The 18,084-nt window shown below is 39.6% G+C and overlaps 1 long non-coding RNA gene across 1 annotated transcript; it reads right to left on the reverse strand.

Annotated features, from left to right (window-relative positions):
• Positions 1–7,385: 7,385 nt before the first annotated feature.
• On the reverse strand, positions 7,386–11,122 carry LOC134346194 (uncharacterized). The gene is made up of 3 exons (XR_010017856.1): positions 11,036–11,122; positions 9,946–10,045; positions 7,386–8,283 (listed from the first exon to the last, which is right to left on the reverse strand). It is a non-coding gene; the product is annotated as an uncharacterized LOC134346194 (long non-coding RNA).
• Positions 11,123–18,084: the final 6,962 nt, after the last annotated feature.

The raw sequence follows: 18,084 nt of genomic DNA on the forward strand, positions 1-18,084 counted from the left end.
CTGCATTCTTCGCGGCAATGTATCGGTCCGCGGCCTGGAGGTTGGAGACCACTGGCTTAGAGGACTCACTCACCCAACATCACTAAGTTGTCTTGTCTGGTCAATATCAAACTATTCTTTGAGAAAGCTCACTATGCACAAGTACAGAAGAATTTAATTATATATAAAGTACAAGGTTACGTATGATTACAAGTCTAAAATTGTAATGGGTGCAATTATATTACACTATAAAATTGCAAGTCTTTCTTGCAGAATTATTAAATATCTCTAACTTGCTGTTCACACAGTGAGTTACTTTTCCAACATAATGATTACTGTTATGTGATCAGTAGGAATAAACAATAAGTGCTTAGATGACATTTTTTAACTTCAGTTCAAACATGCAAGCATTTAAATATTTATTTCTGGACTGTTTGAAAATTTTTCAGTTTGGGAGTTCTTTAAGAGGAGATGTAAAAATAAATTCAAAACCATGATGCAAATTGAATGTTGTGAAATTAATAACGGGGTTATCACAATGTCAGTTTGCCTCAACTCCCACTTAACCCCAAAATGTAATTTTGCATCAACTCCCACTTTTTTGTCACAAGTATCTGGATAATAAACTATTATGCACCTCTGTGATGGAATGAAGGGATTGGTAAATAGGGGGAAAAACAGGGGACAATGATTAACTTATAATCAATCACCTTATGGGCGCCTTAGCTTACTGTTTTGGACAGTCAGAAAGCTTTACCCAGCAACCAGTGACGTACTAGTCATTGATTTCTAAAGATAGGCAAAGGCTCAAATAAGGAACTATCTGATCTTGCAGAAGCAGCTCAAGGTATAGCTAAATATGGGAGGGATGAGGTAACGGCTAGAATGTTCTTGAGAAAAGGGGAAGGGGCCTGAATGGGAAACTGATGGACTAGCGTTGGCTTAAAATAATTATAACTAACTGACCAATGATTATCTTACATCTAATTGTATCTTAGCATGTGATTGAAATGATTCTAATATTGTCTAAACTTGTAATCGTAAGATTTCCTGCTACCTGATCAATGTTATAAATTGTGGAGAATTGTGTAATTCGGGGGCAGTTTCTGGACTGGCTCTTTTGGGAGATCAGTCTGTAACTTCCCCCATAGCATGCTATGAGTAGAGAATAAAGGTTTGAAAAGAATTACGTGTGTCAGTATATTTGCGGTACAATTGCTATTGTGTCGGGTCCGATCGAGTACGACACTCTGCCCCAGGTAAAATCCAACTGCTGCTTAGGAGATAATGTGTTGAAAGGATGAAATTAACAGATACAAAAGACGTTTTGGTGTTATTGTACTTGATTTATCAAGCAATAACCTGAAGTCTACTGCTGGTGGATTTAATTATTTCATAAATAATTCTAAAGATTTTGTGTTCAGCATTCTAAATGGAATTCAAGACTTTCTCAAAGGATAGAACACAAAAATCTAGGCTGATAGACTGTGCAGTTCCTCATTGTTGAAGGTGTGTGTGCTTTCTCTTTGGTTGAGATTTTAATCTGTTTTCCGAGATACAGGGTGAAAGATTCTATTGCACTATTATGAAAAGGATGAAGTATGTGACAAGGCAGGATAAAGCTGAGTACATAATCCCTCATTAATCAGAAGTGAGAATCAGGTTTAGATTTATAATCATGAACTTATATACCAGGTTTTGTTTTTTGCTGTAGCAGTGCAGTACAAAGACTTAAAAATACCATAAGTTACCAAGATAAAAAGATAAATATATAGTTAAAGAAAAGAAGTAATGTGGTAATGGGTAATGGTTTAATGGACCATTCAGAAATCTGATGATAGAGGAAAGGAAGCTGTTCCTAAATCAGGATTTTCAGGTTTCTATACCTCCTCCCTAATGGTTGCAATATGAAGAGAATATATCCCAATGGTGAGGGTTCTTATTGATGGATCTGGCATTCTGGGGAGAATTGTGCCCATGATATACTAGCTGAACATATAACCCTCTGCAGCCTTTTGTGATCCTATGCATTGGAGGATCCATGTCAGCCTGTGAGGCAACCAATCAGAATGTGCTCCGCAGTACAATCATAAAATTTGTAAGAGTCTTTGGTGATATGCTGAATCTCATCAAGCTCCTTACAAAGCAGAGCCCCAGGCATGCCTTCTTTTTGATTGCATCAATGTGTTGGGCCCAGAAAAAGTTCTCCAAGATGTTGACACCCAGGAATTTGAAGCTGCTCACCTCTTCCACAGTTCAAACCTTAATGAGGTATCTGTTCTCCTGGCTTCCCCTTCCACTCACTGCACATTTTCTCTGGGGAAGTTACCTTCCTTTTAAATGAAGACATTGCTGTGGTTTCTGTTTCCTCAGTCTTGGAACAGATTTTGCTTTTTGAATACCTTGCCTTCCTCTATTGTACGAGATCATTTCCTGTGACTTGTAAATGTTGTTCCCATGCTTCACTTTATTAGTGGATGTTATGTCATCAATAAAGGATTTTGTTTCCTGTGCTCTAATCAAAGTTCTGCATTGACTTCCTTTGTGTAAATAAAGAAGTTCCAATAAACACTAATTCTAACATTTTAAATCTATTAACTTGAACCAGTTTTACACCATCCCGTTGCATATTCTATCATCCAGATTTATCATTATCCAAAAAATCTTCTTTCACTGATGGCATCACCTTTCAGTTGTCTACAGATGAGGCTGCCGAACCTTAAGAAAGTGAAATCCAACTTTGATCACTAACCTTAGGTTGACAAAAAATATCATTTTCCGAAATATCCAAAGATTTGATCACGTTAGAGCAAAGATTTTCAGTCATCAGGCATTGATTGAAAGTGCCGATCTCTGCAGGGCATTGGGAAACAGAGAAAGCAGCCAGGCATCTTCACCAAACAAGTAACATGGAGTAACACTGATTCAAATTAGGAAGTATGAAGAAAAGTATATAACTTCAAAAATATATGGAAAACAAATTAAAGAAAGGAACCTATGTATGGAATTAACAGAAAAAGATGAAAGAGTAAACATAAAATTTTTAAAAGGTACTTTCCTCTGACAGTTTAAACTCTTACTTTCTTTAGGGCATGATAATTTGTTCAGCAGTATTATCAATAAATTTTAATATGTTGAAATCTTTCTCACTTCCAAGTGCATCATGCTCTAAACTTTTCAGTCATCTTTACTGCAGGGCCAATGAATAATTACAGCAAATTCACATCATTGCTGACATTTCCATGGTAAGCCTATCAGTGATTAATGGAACAAAGCAGTCCATGAAATAATTATCGAATTACAGTAACATATCAGCCTGAATCAACAAGGAAAAATTTTGTCTGAAAATAAATGGTCCAAATCCACTCTTACAAGATGATTTACCAAGATGTTTCAGGGAAAATTTCCAGGGAACAATTTTTGTTTCCAAGGAAAGGCATGAACAGAGGAATAAACTCCTCCAAATTGAGCCATGGAGTCATATAGCACAGAAGCAGGCTCTTCACTCCCACTATGTCCATGCTGACTGTTGTACTTATTAATATTGATCCCCCTTATTGGCATTTGGTCTGTATCCTCCTATGTCTTTGTGAGTCAAGTCTTTCACGTGCTTTTCTCAATGCTTCCTAAGTGTTGTAAGGCTCTCTACATCCACCACTTCCTCAGACAGTGTGTTCTAGATGCCAAACACTCTAAGTGTAAAAGTATTGCCTTCTCCTCAGATCCCCTGTCTCCTAACTTTTAGTGTCATGGCTGTGACTCAACAGCGGCAGGCATGTAAATTTCGATGCTTTAATTCCCCAGCTGCCACTATCGTTTTAAGACTCAGACAGCCAATTATAGCCTGCCACGTTCCTTCATGGAAAGTTAGTATTTAAAGGCCTCATGCTGATCACTCAGTGCTCAGTTGTAGTATTTCCATTTCTAGTGCTTCTGTTTGTGATTTTGCCTTTGGATTTCATTTGTGCTGACTTGTTTATTTCAAGTCTGGGTTAATTCTAGAACTTACTCTGCATTTCCGTTCACCACCATCCATAGCTCCCTTGTTGCATTTACGAACTTTTGGCTTAGACACCTCACCAAGGTAAAAAAAGCTAAATCATACTATCTACTCTATTTATCTATTTTATAATTTTGTATACACAGAAACATCTTAGAATTCCTTTCCCATTATTACTGGGGAGCACAATGGTGCACAACACTTTACAGTACCTGTGATCCGAGTTCAATTCCCCCTGCTGCCTGTAAGCAGCTTGTATATATGAGGGGTGATTGATAAGTTTGTGGCCTAAGGTAGAAGGAGTCAATTTTAGAAAACCTAGCACATTTATTTTTCCTACATTTACACACTTAGTCCAGCGGTTGTGGAGCATACGGATCCCTTTTTTGTAGAAGTTGGCATCTTGGACCTCCAGAAAGTGGTCTACACCAGGGGGTGATTGATAAGTTTGTGGCCTAAGGTAGAAGGAGATGAGTTATTAACTTCAAACTTTCTGCATTTTCACTCAAAGAGTTGAGCTGCACTTGCAGGTAACGAGAGCTGTATCATCTCCTTCTACCTTAGGCCACAAACTTATTAATCACCCCTCGTATGTTCTTCCTTTGACCACATGGGTTTCCTCCCCAGTTCAAAGCCATACCAGCTGGTGGGTTAACTGGTCATTGTAAATTGTCCCATAATTAAACTGGGGGATTGCTGGGCAGCATAGCTCAAGCAGGTGGAAGGGCCTACTCTGTGCAATACATCTTGTATTGCAATAAATAAATAAATTAATTAATATATCACCAAGTGTTGCTGAATTCAAAATGCTGCCACTTTCATTATTTTCTTCCTACTTTGTTCAAGCTTCTTTAAACAAATGTGCAATACCGTATTCATGTCAATTGACAACACCAGAAGTAATCTTATCCAAATCTTTGGCTAGGACTACACAAGAAAACTCCACAACACAGGTTGCAGTCAGAGACAGGAATTTAATTACCAAACATTCACAGGGAATATTACTTTGAGAATTTTATGATTCCGGACTGCAACAAATTTCTCTCTTTGAATCCTCATTTGCCTAGTCACCTCTTTAATCCTTGTATGTTAGGTGATGTGACCAGAGGAAGCAGCCAGTTCTTCATTACATGAATCAATCCATGTGATTTGAAGGCAGAGTCTTCATGAATTTCCTGCTCTACTTATCCGCAATGGCTTGTGCTTGTTGTAAAGGTAACAAGTGTGGCTCTTGCTTCTGTGTCGGAATACTTTCAGTTCAATTTTCACTCCAGGAACTTGGACACATAAAACTGAACTGATGTGTTCCTGACAGAGTACTGCGATGCTGGAGAAGTTTGCTTTTGGTTGGCTTTTGGTCGATATATGTAGACGTTCTTCTGGTTAAAAAGAGCAGGGAAGTTGCCCCCTGTACCCTGGTCAGTTGCTATTCACACAGATTATCCCTGCATTTTAAAAATGCTGCTTGTAGGATCTTGCTATGCACAAATTGGTGGGCATGTTTCAGAATCAGGTTTATTATCACGAGAAAATATTGTAGTGATGATTACTCTTCCAAAATTACCTCATTAGCAGTAAAACCTGCTGGGACAATATTACAGTGACTGTGAAAAAGAGATGCTAGTGATATCTTCTTTTCATATCTGCTTGATTTTATCCCTCAAGTGCATGGCTAAATCCCTTTCAGCCCATTCTATTATACTCATATAATGTAATTCCCCATCTTTTCGTCCAGCTGCTAGATCTCCATTCACCATCCGTTATGACCACAGTGTCCCCAATCCCAATCTGGCTTGTGGCAACAATGTTTGGAAAAGAAACTGTTGAGAAATCTGAGGGAAAACAAGAAGTTGCAAAGTGTCCATAGTGAAAGAAGTAAGAGGCTCAAGCTGCCAGTTTATGCTTTGCATGCAGTAGATCGATAGATAGATAGATAGATATACTTTATTAATCCCGAGGGAAATTTGGTTTCGTTACAGCCACACCAACCAAGAATAGAGCGTAAATATAGCAATACAAAACCCCCCAACAATCAAACAACAAAATGCAAACTATGCCAGATGGAAAATAAGTCCAGGACCAGTCTATTGGCTCAGGGTGTCTGACCCTCCACGGGAGGAGCTGCACATTCAATGGCCACAGGCAGGAACGACCTCCCATGCCGCCAAGTGTTGTATCACGGTGGAATGTGGCCGAAGTCCAACAGTAAAAAGTTCAATATCCAGTCTGCAAACACGTTTCCCGATCGTAATATGCCCCAGATTGCACCATCCATTGTTAACCAGATCAGTAAGCACCCAACTTCCCTACACTTACCGCTCTCAGTGCACTTCCAGTCAGCCAGAACGGTATTACTCACCGAACTCCTCTTCTCCATAAGTCTCTGTTGTCTCGACCCGGTCCTCTTTCCTAATTCTATTTCATATACTGGTGGCAAGATTAATATTATTTAAGGCCATCTGCCGTCAGTGAATAATAGGTAACATTATAAAGAATATTGGCTGTGATCAAAAGTGCTAAACTTTAGAATGAATACTAGTTAGACTCATCTCAGATTACATAGATTACTTGGAGTAGTATAGTATGGAAACAGACCCATATGCTAGATTAGCCCACGTATTAAGCATGCATTTATTCTAATCCTTAATGAATCCTTTCCATACTTCCATCAAGCAATTCCCCGCTTCCTCCCCAACCCATCTCCCCCCCACAGTGCTGATAACTGACTTACACACAGGACAGTTTACAGTTGTCAAGTAACCGACTAACCCACAAGTTTTTGGGGCATGGGAAGAAACCAGAACACCTATGGGTCAACGTTTAAAGCGGCTGTGGCTCTACTAACTGCACCGTGGTTCCATTTAGTCTTATTCACTACAGTGGAAAAAATATTGCAGAACAGAATGCATCAGTTATCAATGCATGCCCTCATGATTAAAACTGTTGACCTGAGATGAGCCTTTTCTGCAGCAATAATATTTGTCAATCTATAATTCCCTTTGGGACTCATTTCTGACAATGGTGAGAAATGAGGGAGGGAATCGGCTTTCAGTTACCATAGACCCAGTTACAGAGAGTAGCTTTAGAATATCAAGCAGTGTGTTTTTAAAAGAAATATTAAATAACAATTGTAAAATGCTAATGCACAAGAGCACAACACAAGAGCCCACTCTACATGTCGTGTTCCTGTTCTGCACACCAAGCAATCTGTCTTGCTTACCTGTCTACTCATTAGATGATCTTTCAGGCCGTTTCTTTTTAAACAACAAAACACACCGCAGACATCGCTGATCATACATTGCACACAACATAATGATTTTAGCCCTTCTGGGAACATGACAATGTCATATTTAATGCACAGTGACATAAATTGCAACATTCAGTTGACTATCAAAGGCTGGGGACACATAACTTGATATTCTGTGTTGCTGGATACTGCAGTGAGAGTAAATAATTTTCGCAATTAATTTAAAACAATGGCCTGATCTACTGATGTAAGGCTCACACACATATGACTCATTTATTCATGTTCCTGTATGGCAAAGACAACAGCTGAAGGAAAAGAAAAGACTTGCTGATCATAGCCTGCAATGGGAATTAACTCCAAATTATCACCTTGTATAGAGTGATTTGACCTGGCATCTTTTCTTGGTTAGGTTTGCTCCTGGTTTAAAAGAATGATCACTCCAGAAATTGCTCCTGTCCTTGAAATCGGCTGTGCCTTTGTGAATTAATCACCATAGGGAATCTTTGTTAATCATGTGCATTCATAGATCTTCACTCAAATTCCTGGAACTTTTTGTCAAGGGCTTGCAATGCTCATTTTAAAACTTATTGAATATTTCATTATCAACAGAGGGTTCATTAGGAATTATGTATAAACGAATGAGTCAGAAGTTGAATGGTGTGCACTGCAAAGAGTTGATTTTACAGCTAACAACATAAATTTATAGTCAATTTAAGGAGTGGAGTAAATCAATTTAGATTGGGAGATCCCAATGTGGTTTCTTTCAGAAGTAATTTTTGTGAGCAGTGAATATTTAATATATGCCAGTCAAGCAGATTTCTTCAGTCTGGATGATATTGTGCTCCCTGAAATTGAAGATGTTGTATCCATCCACCCCACTGGAGGATATAGTATCACACATCTGACTCATACTTCACTGATGGTAGACAACCAATGGGAAGTGAGAGGGTGGGTCATCTACTACATAAAACTCCTGATGCAACGGTATTCTTCCATTTAAGATTTGGGTTAATGTCGCACTCCTCACGATGCTCATTCTGATAGTCCTCTGATGCAACTGAGAGTCAAGAAATAGAAAAGTTATAATATAACTGGAAATTCCAGATTTTTCAATGCACTGTTACTTTAATAATTCCACTCTAGATAATCTATAAGATCAAATGTGAAATGTGTATGTTTTTAAGAAAGTATGGAACATAGAACACTACAACACAGTGTACACAATGTCAATTTAAACTACTCCTTGACCAGTCTAATCCTTTCCTCCTACACTGCACATAACCTTCCATTTTTCTTTCATTCATGTGCAATAGTTAAATATGATTTAACCATTGCCTTTATGGTAACCAAATATTCTAAACTCGGTGGCAACTGTATTAGATTCACCTGTACACCTGCTCATTAATGCAAATATCTAATCAGCCAATCACGTGGCAGAAAATAAATGCATAAAAGCATACATATATGGTCAAGAGCTTCAGTGTTGTTTAGACCAAAAAGCAGAATGGGGAAAAAATGTCTTCTAAGTGATTGCGGAATCACTGTTGGTGCCAGATGGGGTGGTTTGAGTATCTCAGAAACTGCCATACTCCTGGGATTTTCACACGCACCAGTCTCTACAGTTTACAGAAAATGGTGAGAGAAAAAAACAACAGACACTCAGTGAGCAGCAATTCTGTGGGTGAAAACACTTTGATAATGAGAAACGCAGACATGAGGAAATCTGCAGAGGCTGGAAATTCAAGCAACACACACAAAAAATGCTGGTGAACGCAGCAGGCCAGGCAGCATCTATAGGAAGAGGTACAGTCGACGTTTCAGGCCAAGACCCTTCGTCAGAACTAACTGAAAGAAGAGATAGTAAGAAAATAGTGAGGTAGTGTTGCTTGATAATGAGAAAGGTCAGATTGGGGCAAGATTACAATAAGGCAACAGTAGCTCAAATTACCATGTGTTGCAACAGAGACATGCAGAAGAGCATTGTTGAATGCAAAGTGCATCAATGTAGATGGATTAGAGCCACAAAAGACCATGAACATACTCTCAGTGTACATTAGAAAGTGATATTTTAATAAGTGATTTAAGTTACTGATTATCTAGTTTCCTTCAACCAAACAGATTCTGTCGTTAGTTTGACAGCTGCAATATTGCCATGATAGTTGAATCAAATACCCGCAATATGTGTATGCATCTGACACAGATCTCCGTCCTGCATTTGTCAATAATTCTTCTGATGTGATGTTTGAGATTATGACTGACAGTCTAATGAGTTAACCGATAGCCTAACTGTTCAATTAAATAGTTGGAATTACATTGACATTTTAATTTAAAGGTGCTCTTAACCAGAAATTCACACTCTGTTTCCCGAACTGTGCAATTAATTCTCCTCTATCAGAGGGTGAAAAGCACACTAGATTTGTTTATATGCATAAACATTACTTGCATTTAACTGTGAATAACTTATGTAAAATCTTTCATCAGCATATGCAGTGAATTAAATATTCCTGCTCTAACTTTATTCCAAGCGTTGCCTTGTCACCTGTCTCAGTGGGCAATATACTGCTGTTGCTGAGGTTGCAGAAGTAGGTCCCACTCCAGATACTGGAGCACAACATTACCTGTTTCTCACTCTACAAACACTAACTGACCACTTGAATGTCTCTGACATTTTGTGTATTTATATCAGATTTCCAGCATTTACAGTTTAAAAAATATTCACCTGAGCACAAGCAACAGGTTGAAGAGTGCAGCGGGAGTACTGACTTCAGAAACATGTTTCAACATTTCGTTCTGAGCAAGTTGTAAAATATTCCTTTGCTCTATTTTGAAGAAGAAAAAAAGAATTATCACTAGTTGTCTGACCGGTTCTTAACTCCGATCAATACTGCTGAAACTGATTATCTGATTACCATCTCATCGCAGTTTATGAGAACGTGCTGTGTCAACATAGTCCAATATTTCTTCACAAAGTGCTTTGGCATATTGTGAAAGGGGCAGGAAGGTGATATAGTAATACAAATCCTTTTCCATTTGATGAACTTGAAGGAGGAGACATTTGGGGAAAGCAACAAAATAGTACATGACATCTGGATACATGGTTCATGAAGAAGGCTTTAGTCATTTGTCATTTGTATCAGTTATCTTTTTAACTGAGGTGTAGACCAACTTAAATGTAAATGGAGAATCCGAAATGAAATCAGAATCAGATATCAATAACATGCTGTATGTCATGAAATCTGTGGTCTGCAGTAATAGTACAGTTTAATACATAAAATACTATAAGTCACAATAAGAAATATAAAAAAATTAAGTAGTGCAAAAAAGAGAGCAAATAGTGAGGTAGTGTTCATGGTCCATTCAGAAATCTGATGGTGGAGGGGAAGAAGTTGTTCCTAAAACATTGAGTGTTAAACAAAATGCACATCAAGTCATTCAGTGTTTTCAGAGAATAAAACAGAGCTAACTTTTCAGTTTCATGAATTTACAACAGAACCCAATAATTAGTTTGATTTTGCTTTCAAAAACTTACACCAATTCATTGCCTGATAGCAGATCTATTGCAAGTTTGCAAAATGAAAAGTATAAATAATTAATGGTTATTGGTTTTATTTAGACATATCACAAGTTTATAACCGAGGAAATTTATTTAGATTAGTTTGTTAAATTCTGTTATAACTTCAAGTTCTAATTATTCTCAATGCTTTAATTACCACCATTCTCTTCCAAAGAAAACAGTGCTCCATCTCATGTAATCATGACATTTCACTGATGCAAACCATGCATTTCTAAGTTACTAAACTTGCATTTACCTTGATGGGTCAAATTGCTTTTGTGGAGTCATCTGTACCACCAAGACATCATCTACATTCAGAACTGGTTTATCTTGCCGAGGATATCTGTAGAAGATCAGAATTTTCTTAGCCCATAAAGTGAATTTGATGATTTTTTTCAATTTTGGCATCCACCAATTCTTGTTAAGAAATACCCAAGAAATTTGGATCTTAACTGACAGGGAGTCTGCAGAAGGACTTGCACACATTAGGAGAGAGAGTGCAAAGAAGTGACAGATGGAATGCAATGTAAGGAAGTGTATGGTCATGCACTTTGATTGAAGAATAAAGACGTTGACTATTTATGAATTGGGGAAAAATTCAAAAAATTAGACTTGGGAATCCTTGTGCAGGATTTTCTGAAGGTTAACTTGCAGACATAGTTGCTAATAAGGCAGGCAAATGCAATGTTACCATTCATTTTGAGAGAACTAGAATGTTGAAGCAAATCTATAATGCTTAAGGCTTTATAGAGCACCGATCACATTTAGAGTATTTTAAGCAGTTTCGGGTTCCATATCTAAGGAAGGATATGATACTGTAGAGGGTCCTGAGATTTACAAGAATGATCCCAGGGATGAAAGAGTTAATGTATGTATGAGGAGTGTTCGTTGGCTCTGTGTCTGTTCTTGCTGGAGGTCAAGGAGGGATCTTAATGAAACCTTTCAAATAATGAAAAGCACGTACAGAATGGATGTGACAAGGGTGTTTCCTGTAGTGGAAGACTCTAGCATCAGAGGGTACAGCCTCAGGATAAAAGGATGTTAATTTTAGAATGGAGCTGAGGAGGCATTTCTTTAGCCTGAAGGTGGTGAATCTTGGAATTCATTTCCACAGATGGCTGTGGAGGACATGTCATTGGGTGTATTGAAAGCGGAGTTTGATATAGTTTTGATTATTTATTTATTTATTTTTACTTATTTCCAGATACAGCATAGATTAGGCTCTTCTGGCTCTTCAAGTGCATTGCACCAGCAAACCCGGATTCAACCCTATGCTAATCATGGGAAGATTTACCAGGACCAAATGACTTACCAACTCGCAGGTGTTCGGACTGTGGGAGTAAACTGGAGCACCCAGAAAAAGAACCATGCATTCCACAGGAAGGATGTACAGACAATGTCAGAATTGAACAACATTCCAACACCCTGAGCTTTAATAGTGTCGCTCTAACCACTATGCTACCCTGGTGTAGATTAGTAAGTATGCCAAAAGTCATGAGGAGAAGGGAGAAAAATGGCATTGAGAAGGAATAGTAAATCAGCTATGATTGAATGACAGAGTAGACTTGATGAACTGACTGGCTCACTTCTACTCCCATGTCATATGGTCCTATGCATTTCACTTGTTGGTGTCCACGCTAAAGAAAGAAGTCACACAAGGGACACAAGAAATTCTGCGGACATTGGAAATCTTGAGCAACGTAAACAAAATGCTGGAAGAACTCAGCATTTCGGGAGGGAAATGAACAGCTGGTGTTCTGGGCTGGGGCCCTTCATCAGGACTGGAAAGGATGGGGGCAGAAGCCAGATTGAAAAAGATAGGGGTCATCTGCTTGAACAGGCCACCTACTTGTGTTAACACTCCTCCTCCATATCAAAACATCAGCATTTCCTTCTGTTCCTTTCTCAGCACTTGCTCACTAAGTTTCACTTTGAATATATTGCTGCTATCTGTCTCAAGCTATCCTTGTGATGGTAAACACCATGTCCTTTTGGCACAGAAGTTTTGCCTGAGTTCCCAGTTTCACTTATAAGTGACAAACATGTTAATGCCTCTGAAATGATGTTTCCCCCGCAAGGGAGATCTTTTTTTCTGAATATCTCTCCATCAATTCTTTTTGTTGTTTTACCAAACCTTCAACTTTCCTATTTTTCAAGCAAACAGTTGGTTCAATCTTTCCTAATAATTACAGTGTCTTCGTTCTCGTATGCTTCATGTTACTTATATAATAGGTCACAACTGTCAGGTTCCTAAGATGGGTGAATGGTGATTACTCCACTTCATCTGTATTTAGTAGACATTGTTTCCACTTTCCCACTTCTGCCTTTGTAATTCCTCCAGTTTTCCACCTTTAACACTGATACACAAGGCTGATTTGCTTTGCTGAGTCCACCTCACTTAGACTGCCACAGAACTACAGTTGCATCAGTGAAAGTTGCTCATGAAGGATCTAACTGGCAGGGGCCAGGTCTGAAAGTGAGGAACGGCCTGCTGTTTGGCTAATTTAAGTGTCGGACTGGATTGAAAAGGTCAGGGTGCTCAGGTCAGAGGCAAGGAATGGGCCGGTGTTCAGCTCACTGTTAATGAAGTTTACTCATCTCTGCACTGACCTGAGGCTGTGGCCTGCAACTAATGGGTCTTGGATAGGCTGTGACCGGCTTTGTAGCTGTGAACTTCAGTTCTCAATGATACTTGCTGATTTTTATTGTTTGCACGATTTGTTTTTTTTCTGTACATTGGGTTTTTGACTGTCTTTTTTTTAATGGTTTCTTTGTTTTGTGGCGGGCTGTAAGGAGACGAACCTCAAAATTGTATATAGTATACAAAACTTTGAGAAGAAATATACATTGAACTTTGATATTTGAACCCTAAAATACAGAAAAGAGATGATATTGACCAGTAGGCTCAGTGTTGTATTATTAGTGATGCATTTGGAAATAAGACTGTCTAAGCTGGAATGGTGAACTTTTTTGAAATGTGTGCCCAACCTGGTGATAATCTTCTAACAATTTCTCTCATATACCCTGATAACTTTGAGAAGAGATCATTATTGATTAATGAACAATAATGATGGTCCTTTTTCAGGAAAAAGGATGTGTCCTGTTACTTAAGTACATACATTCATTGTTTTACTATTAATAAAAGTATAACAAAGACACATTGAAATACCTGAAGCATTTCAGAAAACCTGTACAAAAATATTTAAATTTTTTTTAAGACAGTTGGAAAAATAACGTCACAAGCAAAACAAATATAATGCCAACTGGCTCAAGTATTTACTATCCAAATACTGATGAGTACACTAGGTCTACGAGGATTTTAAAATGTATCATCCAACACCACGTTTTTGCAACTGTCGAACTGTCATGCCAAGCTGGAGTGAGAGGTTTCCCGTGAGAACATCTTACTGTTCTGAGGTTGTATAAGTTCAGTCACTTCCTTATTTTGCAGTAAAGATAATCATAATATATCATTTTATTATGGGCAGCATTTAAAGAATTTGAGGGGTGACACAACTTGGCATGTGCCAATAAAATTTCTGCATATGCCTTGGGTTCTTCATCCCTGGACTAAATTATCAGATTTGTAGAGGAACAGGAAAGGTTTAGAGCAAGGGTTCTCATCTTGGGGTCTTTTTGTTGTTTTACCAACCCCTCAGCTCTCTCGCTTTTTGAGCAAAGAGTCTGTTCAATCTTTGCGAATAACTACAGTGCCTTAGTTCTGGTATGATTCGTACCTGTAGCTTGTGACTTATATAATAAATCACAGCTGTCAGGTTTCCAAGATAGGTGGATAATGATCCCACCACTTGAGGTTTGGGAACCCCTGGTTTAGAGGGACTTGGTCCAAACACAGGCAGACTGAATTAGCTTAGATGGAAATGCACAGAGGACTGTGTGTCTCGCAAGATGATCCGGGTACTTCCTAACCGGAAACCTTGGATGAATTATGAGGTCAAGTCCCTTTTGAAGGCTAGAGCTGCGGCTTTTAGGTCCAGGGATACCAGTCGCTACACAGAATCCAGGCGTGAACTCCGGAAAACCATCAAGGGCGCTAAGAGGTAATATCGAGCCAAGTTGGAAGCCCAGACTAACCAGAGGGATGCTAGTAGACTATGGCAGGGTCTAAATGAGGTCACTGGGTGCAAAGAAAAGGCTGGGAATATCAATAACTGTGGCGCTTCTCTTCCTAACGAACTTAACATATTCTACACAAGATTCAAACAGAAGAGGAGCATTCCGCTCCCTCCGGATGAACCGGACCTGGTGGCATCGAGATTCATCGTCACCGACGAGGACGTTAGAAGGGCCTTCCTGAAGATAAATCCAAGGAAGGCGACAGGCCCAGATGGCGTCCCGGGACGGGTTCTCCAGGCCTTTGCAAGTGAACTAGCTGGAGTATTTGCTGACATCTTCAACTGCTCCGTGCTTCAGTCTAAGATCCCTTCATGTTTTAAGAAGGTAACGATAATCCCAGTGCCGAAGAAGAGCAAGGCGGCATGCCTGAATGACTATCGACCTCTGGCTCTGACATCAATTGCTATGAAGTGCTTCGAGCGATTGGTTTTGGCACACATCAACCACAGCCTACCGGTCAACCTCGACGCTTTGCAATTCGCCTACCGGAGCAACAGGTCAACGGCAGATGCCATCTCTCTGGCCCTACGTTCCTCCTTAGAACACCTGGAGAATAAAGACGCATATGCAAGGCTCCTTTTCATTGACTACAGCTCTGCCTTGAATACCATCATTCTAAATAAACTGATTCCTAAGCTCTAGAACCTGGACCTTAGCACTCAGATCTGCAGCTGGATCTTCAACTTCCTCACAGACAGGACCCAGGCTGTAAAGATAGGGGACAAGCTCTCCTCTACAATCACTCTGAGCACCAATGCCCCACAAGGCTGTGTACTCAGCCCCCTGCTGTACTCACTGTACACCCATGATTGTGTGGCCAAGTTTCCATTGAACTCAATATATAAGTTTGCTGATGACACCACAATTGTAGGCCGTATCTCGGGTAATGATGAGTTTGATTACAGAGAGGAGATTAAGAACCTGGTGGCATGGTGCGAAGATAATGACCTATCCCTCAACATCAGCAGGACAAAGGAATTGGTTGTTGACTTCAGGGGAGTAGCGGTCCGCATAACCCCATTTACATTGGTGGTGTGCAAGTGGAACAGGTCAAAAGCTTTAAGTTCCTCGGGGTCAATATCACGAATGACCTGACTTGGTCCAACCAAGCAGAGTCCACTGCCAAGAAGGCCCACCAGTGCCTTTACTTCCTGAGGAAGCTGAAGAAATTTGGCCTGTCCCCTAAAACCCTCACTAATTTTTATAGATGCACCGTAGAAAGCATTTTTCTAGGGTGCATCACAACCTGGTATGGAAATTGTCCTGTCCAAGACCGGAAGAAGCTGCAGAAGATCGTGAACACGGCACAGCACATCACACAAACCAATCTTCCGTCCTTGGACTCACTTTACACCGCATGCTGTCGGAGCAGTGCTGCCAGGATAATCAAGGACACGACCCACCCAGCCAACACACTTTTTGTCCCTCTTCCCTCCGGGAGAAGGTGCAGGAGCTTGAAGACTCGTACAGCCAGATTTGGGAACAGCTTCTTTCCGACTGTGATAAGACTGTTGAACAGATCCTGACCCGGATCTGGGCCGTACCCTCCAAATATCCAGACCTCCCTCTCGGTTTTATTTTGCACTACCTTACTTTCCCTTTTCTGTTTTCTATTTATGATTTATAGTTTAAATTTTTAATATTTACTATCGACTTGTACTCCAGGGAGCACGAAGTGCAGAATCAAATATCGCTGTGATGTTTGTACGCTCTAGTATCAATTGTTTGGCGACAATAAAGTATAAAGTGTAATGTATCTTGTTCGGCATGAACCAGATAGGCAGAAAGGCCTGCTTCTGTGCTGAACATCTCTATAAATCTATGGATATGACTCTGTGACTTGTCAGAATGATTACCATGATCACTCAGTAGATTTTTTCTCCCTGCTTATGGCACTTTAGCAGTTGCATTGATTGTCAATGGAGAAACTGCCATTGAAATTGTCACTGCCCAAAAACTGTGCTGAATTGAAAAACCGTCAATTTGGAAAAGGAGGATTTCACAAGCCAACATCAGCACATTAATGCTTTGTCTCATGTGGGATTTCTTGTTTGTTTGCTTTGTACAGGGAAAGGTTTAGTTCAATCTCTGGTAACGCAATGAAGAATGAATGACAGGAATACTTTGGTTCACAGCTAACCAGAACAAATGTGTACATTGTAAAAAGAGTTTCAGCATTGTTTAAAGCAACAAAGTGAAGGCTGCCAGCAAAATAGAGGTATTAAATTACAAATGGAATATGGAGCGTTTGAAGTGTCATGGAACGTGGAACAGGCCTTTCAGCCCACGATGACTGGGTCAAACATGCTTAAGGGGAACATGAGAAGAAATCTCTTCCCTCAGATGTTTATGTGAGTGTGGAACTAGCTGCCATCACATGTGGTGCAGATGAGCTCAATTTCAACTTTCAAGAGAAGTTTGGATAGGTACATGGATTGAAGGGGTATGTAGAGCTATCGTCCGGGTACAGCTCGATGGGACTAGGCAGTTTAAATGGATCTGTATGGAGTAGATGGGTCAAAGGGTCTGTTTCTGTGCTGTAGTCTTCTATGACTCTATGATGCCAAATTAAACTAAATCATTTCTGCTTTACATAATCCGCCATGTTCTATTCCCTACATATGCATACAGTATATGTGTCTAACAGCCTTTTATGTGCCACTATCTATCGTTTTCCACCATTCCTTTCTCCACTTGGCCATTGTGGGCACCGACCACTCTCTGTTTAAAAATATTTTCCATGAACATCTCCCTGCATCTCCTTTAAACATTCTCCCGCTCACATAAAATCCATGCCCTCCAGATGTTGACATTTCTACCCCGGGTAAATCTCCTGTCAGTTCTCTCCTCTCATTAATGAAAAATTTTCCAAACCTTCATTTTGTACCCATGTGCTTCTGTGTATTCTTCTCTCCTGTAATCACTGATGCATGTTTGCTCCTAGGGGTTAAATAATCCCTTAATTTTAAAATTATGATACCTGTTTTCAAGTCGCCCTGGGTGGCATAACTGATAGAGTTGCTGCCTCATGATTCTTTGACCCGGGTTCAATCTTGACCTCGGATATTATCTCTGTGGAGTTTGCATGTTCTCTCTACGGTCAGATGGGTTTCACTCAGATGCAGCAGTTTCCTTCTGTATCTCAAACTCATGCAAGCTGAAGAGTTA

The sequence above is a fragment of the Mobula hypostoma genome, chromosome 5 (assembly GCF_963921235.1).
Source record: "Mobula hypostoma chromosome 5, sMobHyp1.1, whole genome shotgun sequence".
In the NCBI taxonomy this organism is placed as follows: Eukaryota; Metazoa; Chordata; class Chondrichthyes; order Myliobatiformes; family Myliobatidae; genus Mobula; species Mobula hypostoma.